Consider the following 13,230-nt stretch of genomic DNA (forward strand, 5'->3'; position numbering starts at 1 on the left):
GGAAAGGAAAGGAAAAAGGAAGGGAAAAGGAAAGGGAAAAGGAAGGGAAAGGAAAGGGAAAAGGAAAAGGAGAAAAAAGAAAGAAAAAGAAAGAGAGAGAGAGAGAAAGAAAGAAAGAAAGAAAGAAAGAAAGAAAGAAAGAAAGAAAGAAAGAAAGAAAGAATTCAAGTCTGTGAGAGGTATTAGGGAAGACTTAACAAGCAATGAAGCTGGGATTTTTCTTATATAATCAATAGCTTACAAATGAAAGGATGGAGAAGATGCATATAAAGGTCTAAGAGGAACAAAAACATAACAGCGCAAATTCATGAATGAAAGGGCATGGCATGCTAAATATACCATTATGGAATGGTATACTTAGCACAAGCAGGCCATAGGACACATGACTGGGAAATGAGGCTAGAAAAGAGGATGGGGACACACCGTAAAGGGCCTTGGAATGACCAGCTAAGGAATTTGAACCCGATCCTATGGGGCTGTGCTTCTCAGTGTTTTTCCCATCAAAGAATACAAACACAATTCTACACAAGCTCCTGGAGAAGTCTGCTAGCAGCAAAAGGCCAGTGGTCAGAATGCTGAGGGAATCAGTAACTTGGGCATACCAGCTGAAGTGCTCTGTTATAGCCATGGCAAACCAAAAAAGGCTCTTAACAGTTTTTTAAAGAGATATCACATATGCAAGGAGCTTGCCCAGGAGCAGAAAGCTCAAATGAACAAATTGTTTTTAGGAAAATATATGGCAGCAATCCTAAGAGTGAAGAATACAGTACCAAAAGAGTAACTATTATATGGCACAGGAGAGACAGTAAGGACCTTGGCAAAGAAATAAAAGTGAAAAGGCATGTTCAAGAAGACAGTTCCCACAGTTTGTGTCTGTTTGAAGGCAAGTACAAAATGACTTGGATTAACTTGGTTACTCAGCGTGTAAAACAGTTGCCATACCCTGGTATATAACTGCCTGATACACACTAGCTTTTGATTTATAGGTTAGAAAACTGAGTGGAGGATAATCATTAACCATTATAAAGTAAAGTATAAAGTATGAAACATTGTTTTATTTTTTTGGTGGGTGACTATAAGGTAATGATTCAGGCTTGAAAAATGTTAGGTTCAAGGCACCTGTGGTAGTAGACTACTACTGAGTAGAAAGCCAGTTCAAAGATCAGCAGAAGCTTCAATTCTGAAGCTATACTACTGAAAGCTGTGAAAATATACAACTACAGTCAGGGATATAAACAGGTTTGCACAGTGAAAACATAAATGATTGAGAAGCCTGGGGGAAATTATATTTAAATGTTGGGCAATGGAAGTCAACAAAGGAAAAGTAAAAATCAGGTAACAGAACCATCAAAACGGCTCAAACACTAAAGACAAAGAGGTTCCCAAACTTTGCTGCCCAGGGATCTTCAAAAAACACTGATGCCAGCCAGGGGTGGTGGCTCATGCCTGTAATCCCACAACCTTGGGATGCTGAGGCGGGCAGATCACGTGAGGTCAGGAGTTTGAGACCAGCCTGGCCAACATGGTGAAACTGCATTTCTACTAAAAATACAAATACTAGCTGTGCACAGTGGTGTGTGCCTGTAATCCCAGTTAGTTGGGAGGCTGAAGTGGGAGAATCACTTCAACCTGGAAGGTGGAGGTCGCCGTGAGTGGAGATGGCTACACTGCACTACAGGCTGGGTGACAGAGAGAGACTCTGTCTCAAAAAAACAAAAACAAAAAAAACCACTGATGCCTGGCTACTACCTCAGACACTGTAATGTAATTTAGGTAGGGAGTATAAATCAGGCATCTGGAGTTTAAAAAGCTCTAGGTAATTTTAATGTGTAGCCAAGTATGGCTAATTCCCAGCAAATTTTTTACAAGGAAGTAGTCAATGGTGGGTTTCTGAGACTAAAGTTTGACATGAGAAAAGTGATATATTAGTACTTTTTAATGTTTTTTATTTTCTAATGTTTACTTACCTTATTTTTTCAATTATATCTTCCAAAAGATATTCCACAACCGGAAAGGTAAAACCAGGTATATGTATCATTGGACAGTTACCTATCACGGCAGACAAAATATAAGCATAAATTTGTACTCAAATGTTGAAAAAATTAATATACTATAAATAGGACAATGACTCTATTACTATTAATTCCAGAAAATGGTCCTGTAGCTTTTACAGTTCTACCCTATTTTTCCATATCTACTTTAATAAAAAGCAGCAGTCTAGTCTTCACTCAATACCATTTTACTGCTACCAAACTGTACACACATCTCACAGTTCTACAAAATAACACAGAATATCAAAGAATAGAGTTTTAAGTTGAACTCAAAATCCATTAGTTAGAAGTCTATTTTCTCTTCATCATTAACCCAGATAGTATCATAACAGAATATCCAGAATATCAAAGTTTTACTGAATTCCAGATAAGCATTACTACTTGTAGTACCCAGAATTGGTGGAGAAAAGTAATCAAAACAAGACCTAAACAAATGAATTGCTACTATTTCAAAATTACTAATAAAAAAATCACTTCAGCATTGTTATTTAAATACTCTCTACATTTCATAACAAGGAAAACAAGCAGTACACACGGTAAAAATCAAACATCACATGGGAGGTCAAAATATCTGAGCAAGTATCACTGCTCTACATATGACGTGCATACATTTGAGCAAGGTACTCAATGTTAGTTCTAGAAGTCTCATTTAAAAAAATAATAACAACACCTACCCCAACTAATCTTACGTGGTTTTCAGTTTAACTAGGATGTATTTTAAAGGACTTTTATAACGCTGATGACAAGAACATTTATTAAACATAACTATACTACATTGTAATTCCCTCCCTTTCCCCTTATTTCCTTCACAAGTATAAGCAGGAAAGACAGTGAGGACTGATTTTAAAAGAATGTGCTTTGCAACTGGTCCAATCTATGTTCAGCTTGGGAAAGCTACTTAACTGCTCTGAGGCTGCTTTCTCATCTGTAAAAATGCGAATAATAGTACCTACCTCATAAAGTATTATAAAGACTAAGGAAGACAAAGTGGCGAATATACTACCTGGAACATTGAAGGTGTTTTGTTAAGTGGTCACTAGCAGTATTAGCAGAAAACTGCCAAGTGGTCACTAGCAGTATTAGCAGAAAACTGCCACCCTAACCTGTGATAGTAGATAAAAGTCACAGAAAAATTACAGAAAGAAGTTTATAAAATTATGCAAATCTGTGGTTTGACTTCAACGATGCCATCTTAATTGTGTGGTGGTAGCAACAAGAAGCTACCTGTCCTCACTATCAGACATGACGCCACTATTAAAAAATAGACCCAATTGTCTAATCCATGAAACTGGAGGGTAGAATAATATTAAAATAAAATTAATAGCTAAACATTCATTTTGACTACTCTTTACCTAGTACCATACTAATTTTTTTAAATTAAGTGGTTTTCTAGTACCTTTTCTAATGCAGTAACTACACATTTTACTCACCAAAATATTCTGAAAACTTTTCCGCATTCAACGTTGCACTCATCAGTATTACTTTCAAGTCAGATCGAAAATTGAGAAGATCTTTAACAACAGTCATTAAAACATCTGACTGCAGGTTTCTTTCATGGATTTCATCAAGTACGATATGACTAACGCTGGACAAATACCTAAGGCAGAAGTGTGAAGTACAAAATTTTAAAACCATTTTTCTTTAACAACTAGTAAAATCCAATTTAATAATTACATCTTTTGATAATACTTATATTTCCTTAATTGAAACATACTCACGGGTCTGACTGGAGCCACTGAAGGATGATTCCTGTTGTACAGTATAAGATAGAACCCTGTTTCCTTGGCAACCGACTGTGAATGAAAGACATGAACTAATAATTCTTGGTTTTCTTTCCTAGTAATTAACTAACTACCACAAAGGTTTATATCTTCAATTTTAGAAATGCTTTCAGTTTTAATGAAAATCTTCATACTTTTTTTTTTTAGTTATAAGAACACCCACCACAATGGGGTAATGGGAAATACTTCCTTCAAATTCATTACACATTATCTTTGTTGTCATTGATACAATGTTAATTTCTTTTAAAAGATATGACCATTGACACTGAAATAACAACTGACTGACTTACAGGGCCTAAATATTTGGTTCATAATTGGAAAGTTCACTCATTTGAAGAGGCAAACGTGTCAGGCGTGGTGGCTCACACCTGTAATCCCAACACTTTGAGGCCAAGATGGGAGGGTTGCTTGAGCCCAGGAGTTCAAGATCAACCTGGACAACATAGGGAGATCCAGTCTTGAAAAATAAAAAAATTAGCCAGTCATGGTGGTGTGCGCTGATAGTCCCACCTACTTGAGAGGCTGAGGTGGGAGGACTGCTTGAGCGCAGGAGTCTTAGGTTGCAGTGAGCTGACTGCACCACTGCAATTCAGCCAGAGTGACAGAATGAGAACCTATCCCTAAAAACCATTAAGTAAATTAAAACATAAAAAGGCAAATGGAGTCCTAAGCTCCAGAAAAGGACCAAATATGTACTGCACAGTGGAGTTGGATAGGGGGTTAAGATACCAAAATCAATTTAAAAAGTCAGTCAGAAGTGTATGGAGGTGGTACTGAAAGGTGTAGAACACAATCTTTTCAGAGAGAGTAATGGTCTGCTAATCTACGTCCAGGAAAAATGTTTATTTTTCTAATCATTCCAAATACAAAAGCACCATTTTAAAAAGGCAATCGAAGTCCAATTTGGGTCAAAAGATAAATTTGTGGCAGCAAGCCATCTATGATGCAATTACTTTAAATGATAATTGTAATAGTAATAACCATCATAAAAATGGGGAAAATATCCTTTCTTTTGAATCTCCAGCTTCAAAGTTTCACAAAATCTGCTTGTGTATAAGAAGTGAACATTTCTTACCTCTGGAGACGAATTTGATATCCAGTACTATTACCATTGCCACAAGATTCTGCCCTTTCTGCAGCCACTCTTTCCGCAACCTTTAATTCAAATAAAATATAAAGAGAATATAATTTCTTTTAGAACAAATATCCTGAATATCCACGAAAATCTCGGACTGTTGAAAATTGCTCTTCAGATTTCTAAATGAGTTAAAAAAAAAAACAGATATTAAAATCTGAGGTATCTAAAACAGTGTGTGCCTCTCTTAAGAGCTGTTTATGCTTATTTTTCATTTCTTCTTATAAAATCTTTTAAGGCCAAGTTCTCTCATCACTAGTTTCAAAGCGCCTTTCTATAGCATCCTCTCATTAATTTATACATTTTTGGTCTTTTCCAAGAGCTGCAAATCAAGATCTAAACTTGTAGAAATTATGTGTAATTTGAAAGTAATTACATATTGATACTCTTCCCTTGTGTTTTTGTTTGTGGTAGGGTCTGGTGTTGAATTTCTAGTTCTTGGTCATGCTTTGAAAGTTACGATTGCCAAAAATAAGCTTTGGAAAGATGAAATGTTATAATCTAATACTGATTTGTATAACTAAAAGTAACTGACAATTATTTCATGACAGAACAGTGATAATAAGGGATCAGAAATAGAAAATGGCATAATTTCTAAGAAATAATATTTTGGAAGTAAAACTTTCCAAAGTATACCTAGTACACCCTGATAGACCACAATAACCTGTCTACAGATTAAATTCCAACAGATGGTGAAAAAAGAAGAAAAAAATTACCTACTTAGCATTTCTTCTACTATCTGCATATACGATAACGGCTATATATTAGTGAAAATATTTAAGTCTAGCTACAAAACTGTGTTATAACAAAAGTGGTTTATTTTTCACCATTCCGTAATTTTATGCAATTTCCTGGAATATCGTCCCCATAAAAGGGTGAAGACCACCTGAAACTAAAACTACTAGAAGAAAACCTAGGGAAAAACTCTTTCAGACATTGGTCTAGGCCAATAATTTATGACTAAGACCTCGAAAGCACAGACAACAAAAATAAAAATAGACAAATGGGAATCATCTAAGAAATTTCTACACAACAAAAGAAATAATCAACAGAGTAAACAAATAATCTCCAGAAGGGAAGAAAATATGTACAAACTATTCATTCAGCAGTAGACAAACATCTAGTATACACAAGAAACTCAAACAACAACAAAAGACAAATCATCCCATTAGAAGGAGGGCAAAAGACAAGAACAGACATTTTTCAAAAGAAGATACACAAATGGCCAAAAAGTATATGAAAAATGTACAACATCATCATCAGAGAAATGCAAATTAAAACCACAATGAGAAATCATCTTACTCTGGTCAAAATGGCTACTATGAAAGAGTCAAAAAATAATAGATCTTGGCCAGGACATGGATGAAAGAGAACTCTTACAAACTGTTAGTGGGAATGTAAATTAGTACAGCCTCTATAGATAACAGTATGGAGATTTCTCAAAGAACTAAGAATAGCGCTATCATTGATCCAGCAATCCCACTACTGGGTTTCTACCCAAAGGAAAAGAAATCAATGCATCAAAAAAAACCAACCAACCAACCAAGCAAACAAAAAACCCCTGCCTTGCATGTTTATCACAGTACCATTCACAATAGTCAAGATAGGGAATCAATCTAAGTGCCCATCAATGGATGACTGGATAAAGAATGGAATAATACTATTTAGCTGTAAGAGTGAAATCATGTCGAAATAGACATAGAAAGACAAATATCATATCTCACATAAGTGGGTGCTAAAAACCAGGTATATGTTGACATAAAGTATGGAATGACAAACGATGGAGATTCAGAAGAGAAGGTAGGAGGGGGACAGATGATGAGAAATTACTTAATGGGTACAATGTATATGATGTGGGTGATGGATACCCTAGAAGCCCTCACTTAACCACTACACAATCTATGCATATAACAAAATTGCACTTGTATCCCATAAATTTACACAATTTTTTTTTTAAAAAGCAGTGAAGTCTACTGCTCTTTCTTTATAGTACTTCTTAGAAACCAAAGCTTAAAACATATACTGTATTTTCTGAGAAATACTGTCATAATTGGTAATGTTTTTAACCACAGATTCTATATTAAATGACTTAGACATGTGATAAACGGCACTGTCATAAAACCAAAGACAAACACAAACCTTTATAATTTATACACAAAATTATACAGCATAAATAAATTCACTATGCATACTGAAATATGACAAGAAACCCCAAACACCTTTAAAAAATATATAACTCACATATTTAACTAGGTCATCTAACTAAAAACAATAACAACAAAATCAATGTACAGGTTGAATATTCCTTAGCCAAAATGATCAGGACCAGAAGTGTTTCTGGTTTCGGATTTTGGAATATTTTCATTATACTTGCCCTTGTTAAGCATCCCAAATCTGAAAATCCAAAATGTGAAATGCTCTAGTGAGCATTTCCATGTTGGTACTCAAACAGTTCTGGATTTGGGAGCATTCTGGATTTCATATAGTCAACCTGAAATAAGTTATTTATAAGTGTTACTTATGTATGCCTTCCCAAAATTTTGGACTTGACAAACCAGAAACAATACCTTATTTTTCCTCATGATAAATTTCCTCTTATTGAGTAGCTGCATTCAAAAATGACTGTGACTGGGCACAGTGGCTTATGCTTGTAATCCCAGCACTTTGGGAGGCTTAAGTGGGCAGATCATTTGAGCCCAGTATTCAAGACCAGCATGGGCAACACGGCAAAACCCCACCTCTATAAAAAAAACAAATATTAGCCAGGTATGGTGGCACATGCCTATAGTACCACCTACTTGGGGGGCTGAGGCAGGAGGATCACTTGAACTCTAGAGGTTGAGGCTGCACTGAGGCCGTGTTATCACCACTGCATTCCACCTTAGGTCACAAAGTAAGACCCTGTCTCCAAAAATAATTAAATAAATCACTGATTATAGAAATACAACTTAAAAGATTTCCCACTTTCACCACCATTCAGTATACTTACACTGAAAAAATGACAGAAGTAAAAAAAAAAAAAATTAAATAAACCAAGTAGTAAAATGTAAAGAATCAAATGATGGAGATTACTTGAAGCTTGTAATCAATTCTGTAAACATTTTATCTATTTCATTCTTGTGAATACACACTGAAATTTGCCTGGATATAAAGTTTATCTTGAATTCATAAATATCTATTATCTGTTAAGACAGCAGTTACTCAATTTTTTGGCCTTTATTATTAAACATGTTAAGCAAATATTTGCTTTCACAGTCAAAAATCCTAAGCCGAATTAAGAATCACTCTATACCTTCAGAATCAGTAGGTTCTAGCAAGATTACTTTAAAAAAGACATTTGTAATAAGTTACGAGATTACTTACTGAAATGGCACTAATTCTTCTTGGCTGAGTACAAACGATCCTGCAAGCAGATCCTTTTCCTCTTTCAATGTAGTTATCCAAAATGAACTGAGTAACTTGAGTGGTTTTGCCACAACCAGTTTCACCACTTATTACTGTTACCTGATGTTTATCAATTAAATTTACCAATTCCTATTTCAAAAAGAAAAATAAAAAATATCACATGTTGACTAAGTCTGAAAAAAGATATTAATCAAAATTCGACCAAACTGAAGATAATTATTTTTAAAAAAATATATTAATGCTTTCTAAATTTTGTCACATCCAATACTGGCAGTTTGGATATCTGGATCTACCAATCTGCAAGAGATAAGTGCACCAAACTATAAAGAACAAAGCCAAAGCACTGCTAAAGAAAAACATACTGACATAAACAAGAAGAGATAGCTTATAAGTTCCACGCAGAATTAAAATAATGTTGATATGTGGGGCTACTGACTACAGAAGCAAACTCCCAGCCTAAACAACTACTGATATTACAAATTTATATCATAATTAATAAATATGGCTTTGTCTGCAGAACAAGTTTTGTATGCCATTTTAGGAACAAGGAAGAAAATACTGTAGTTTAAAATGACTTCCTTTCAAATAATTAAAATAAAGTCATTAAATATCTAAACCAAAGCTATCTAGAAAACCTCATATTTGGGGAAGATGTTGTTCTACAAAATTATATGTATTAGTATTTTTAATAATAATATTCACTATATAAACAAAGTCATCTTACTATCTCAAAGGGAGGTTAGGGGTTATTTTCATGTACAAAACAATTTAATTTGAAAATCTACCTTTTAAAAATTCCCCACTTAGGCCAGGCATGATGGCTCATGCCTATAATCCCAGCACTTTGGGAAGTGGTGGCAGGCAGATCTCGAGGTCAGGAGATCGAGACCATCCTGGCCAACATGGTGAAACCCCATCTCTACTAAAACTACAAAAATTAGCTGGACATGGTGGTGGGCGTCTGTAACCCCAGCTACTCAGGAAGCTGAGGTAGGAGAATCGTTTGAACCCAGGAGTCAGAGGTTGCAGTAAGCCGAGATCATGCCACTGCACTCCAACCTGGTGACAGAGCAAGACACCCTTTCAAAAAAAAAAAAAAAAATTCCCCACTTATTCTAACACATTATACATATATATAGATGTATATATATCAGAAAAAAGTTTTAAGTTTGAACACTGAAATTATAGCTGGTAAATACCGAGAAGTGAAATGTGATTCATCCGTTCAATAGGTATTTGTTTACTGGATGTCTTTAAAATGCCAGGCACTGTTCTGAGTCAAGAGACACAGAGTGAACAAAACAAATCCTATGCTCAAGAACTTATACTGGCCTAGGAAGGGAAGACACACAAATGTCAGGTGGTAATAAGTGCTATGAAAAGCAAAAAATAAAGTAAAATAAAATAAGGCTGGGAAAACAGAGAAGGATGAGAGACCACATTATTCTATATAGGGTAATCATATTTTAAGATACAGTGTAATAAATTAAAGAACTGTATTTTTAGTAGTACATTATTTCGCACCTTGATTTTAATTAATACATTAATTTGTACATTAATCTTAACTGAAGTGTCTGGTCTTGACTTAAGTGCAAGGTATTTATCCAAAGTAACTTATAAGAGGAAATTTTACTTTTTAAATTTCAAAGATTTCAATTATGAACAAAACAGGTGAAAACATCAGGAAAATTGTTTATGTCCTTTTATTTCTTTCTGTCCTTAATTCAAAAGAATAAAATTAACTTCCAATACTATACTGTAGAATAAAGTTCATTAATTTACATTTTTTCTTGATACAGAGCTCTTTTAAAAAAAAAATTGTGTATTTAATTTGCAAATCAAATTAAATAGTGGAAAAAAACACTTTACCTTTTGCATTCCATATGAAGGCAGCTTTTCTCTGAAATGCTGAAATTTAAAAAAAGTTTTAAATTTTCACAAAAGACATGTAATTAAATTATAATCATGGTAATTAGGATACATCATAGGGTAAATTCTCTAAAATCCAAAAGTATTATTATCTTACGGCTTGTGTAAAAAAATTATAAAGAATAATTTACCAATTCCTTTTATATCTGAAACATTCAAAACCAGAACTCCATTCCAAGCAAAATGGAGACAATGCTTTAAAGTCAGTGGCACTAAAATGAAATCGGATGTGTCCTAACAGCATTCTAACGATTGCTAAATTACTTTCACTATTTTTCAATATGTTTTATATATTCATCTTAGATTTGATTTCTGTATTATCTTTTCTCACCCAACAATCCACTATTTACTAACATATTAGGCACTGGAGCAGATTCAGAAATTATTTCAGGATACTTGCCTTTGAGTGTAAGAGAAAAGTAATATCTGCACAGTCAGAAAATCTGGTACTGCCATTTTAGAGCTGTGATCTCAGTTAAGTCATACTTAAAGTGTGAACGTCTAAAAGATTTTATCTCACAGGGTTGCCACAACGTCTAAATGAAAAACCTTTATATAAAAAGCAAATACCAGTTTCTGACACATATAAGCTACTCAATAGATTTCCAATGTGTTAAATTACAATTAGAATACTACAAAAGGAATGACTATTCTGTATTTATGTGACAATTTCTTCCTAATTCTGAAAACTTTTATGGAACTCTATACCCATATTACATAAAAACACTTAAGAAGCAGTACTGTAGTTTACATTCAACTAAGTACATATAATGTAAAAAAAGAATCTTCAGTGGCATAAAAATAAAGTCAGCTTTAACAAACACCCTTTATTAAAACGGAAAAAACTGACGAGGTATGGTGGCTGACGCCTGTAATCCCAGCACTTTCGTAGGCCGAGGCAGGCAGATCATGAGGTCAGGAGTCTGAGACCAGCCTGGCCAGCATGGTGAAACCCTGTCTCTACTAAAACTACACAAAATTAGCCGGGCATGGTGGCGCACACCTGTAGTCCCAGCTACTTGGGACGGTGAGGCAGGAGAATTACTTGAACCTGGCAGGTGGAGGTTGCAGTGAGCCGAGATCGTGCCATTGCACTGCAGCCTGGGTGATAGAGCAAGACTCCATCTCAAAAAAAAAAAAAGGAAATAATTAAAATATATATATATATAATTAGTAAAATTAGAATTGTCTTTGGTAATCTAGTATTATATTATTGCCATGTTTGTCATGGTCAGGTAATTCTTATCAGCACCATAAAAATAACAATCACTGTGATGACTGAAATGAATTCTAGCGATTTTAAAATAACAAAAGCTACCACACTTACCTTACCTTATAATAACTTATCTTGTAATAATTTTAAATTATCTAAAACTATTTTAATGACATAAGTATTAACACCCCAGGTAGTCAAATGTTACCATCTTAACATATACTTACACACAAGCTATCCCACTGCATTTCAAACTGGCATTAACCATATATGATTTATACATGTAAATGCCACTGAAAAGAGAGGTATAATCCAATATTCTTTCCCAAGGCAGCCAAAGTTTCTATGTGCTAACTTTTGACCATCACCAAGATGTGAGATAGTTCAACTGTAAGCTCTCTGAGGACAGGAAATATCTTATTCCTCTTAAAAAAGCGTAATAAGCACAACTGGCTGGCGTGGTGACTCACACCCATAATTCCAGAATTTGGGGAGGTTGAGGTGGGAGGATCGCTCAAGCCCACGAGTTCAAGACCAGCCTGGGCAACAAAGCAAAACCCTATCTCCACAAAAATTACAAAAATTAACCAGGCGTACTGGCACATTCCTGTAGTCCCAGCTACTCAGGAGGCTAAGGTGGGAGGATCACTTGAGCCCAGGAGGTCGAGGTTGCAGTGAGCCATGATGGCACCACTGCACTCTAGCCTGGGTCACAGACTGAGACTATGTCTCAAATATATATACACATACACACACACATATATAGCACAATAACTGGTATCCAGGAAGCAGAAAATTAATGTTTATTAAAGAACATCAAGAAAAAATATTGCACATGGCTAAAAATGATTAAAAAGTTGAGTTCTTAAACACAGCTGAATTTTAGATCTGATTCTGTTATGAGCTATGCAACCTTAGGTAGGTCACTTAACCCAAATCTTTTTCCTCATCTACAACAGACATGTAGTCTCTTATTCAAGGTTGTTGAGAAGCTTAAATAATGCAGTATACATGAAGCATTTATGACAACACATGAGAAATACGAAGACCATCAACTTTTCAAATGTTTTACACATTTTTTTCTTTCTCTGAACTAGATCAATCACCCATCTTTAGTATATGAGTTCTGTCTACCATATATAGCAAAGAGAAAGACACTAATTCTCCTTGTTCTTAAGGCTGTTCAAGCAGCTCTTCTCAACTAGAAGATTCTGAATTAATTCATCCTGAAATTTCCTCCATTTTCAAATCACAGTTTTACCCAACAGGCATCAAAGAGCTACACAATTTGGCCCTGGACAACCTCAGCTTATCTATTCTAATAAGGAAATCTAACTTTCATCAGTAACAGTCAGTGGATCATTCTTTCCTAATAAGGAAATTCAGCTGTCGTCAGTTAGCTGAGGGATCCTTTCTTTCCTATAGGAGGTGCTATATCCTTTCTTTATCAAAAACAGCAGTGTGCATTTACATATTAAAGATATGGCCCTCAGAGTTCCCTTGGTAATTTCTTTTTAAAAAATACACACATACACGTGACCACTTTATTACACCTCTAGAACACCCACAAATCATACAATTTTATGTTTTAACTGAAAGGGACCTTAAAATATCTTGCCTAGCGTAGAAAGAAAGTATCAGAATTCAGGAGACTCTCAGGTCTTGTGATAGTCCTGTATTTAAAATGTTAGTGAACATAGCATATCACATAACTTC

The 13,230-nt window shown here is 34.8% G+C and overlaps 1 protein-coding gene across 1 annotated transcript in view; it reads right to left on the reverse strand.

The window, feature by feature from the left end:
- DHX36 (DEAH-box helicase 36) overlaps positions 1-8,402 on the reverse strand; it is a 43,826-nt gene extending 35,424 nt beyond the window's left edge. Inside the window, 5 exon segments of the mRNA XM_017880261.1 lie at positions 1,968-2,049; positions 3,482-3,648; positions 3,770-3,844; positions 4,908-4,987; positions 8,331-8,402. The gene's annotated coding sequence lies outside the window, so the exon portion shown is untranslated.
- Positions 8,403-13,230: the final 4,828 nt, after the last annotated feature.

The sequence above is a fragment of the Rhinopithecus bieti genome, unplaced genomic scaffold (genome assembly GCF_001698545.2).
Source record: "Rhinopithecus bieti isolate Rb0 unplaced genomic scaffold, ASM169854v2 scaffold_12013, whole genome shotgun sequence".
Lineage (NCBI taxonomy): Eukaryota > Metazoa > Chordata > Mammalia > Primates > Cercopithecidae > Rhinopithecus > Rhinopithecus bieti.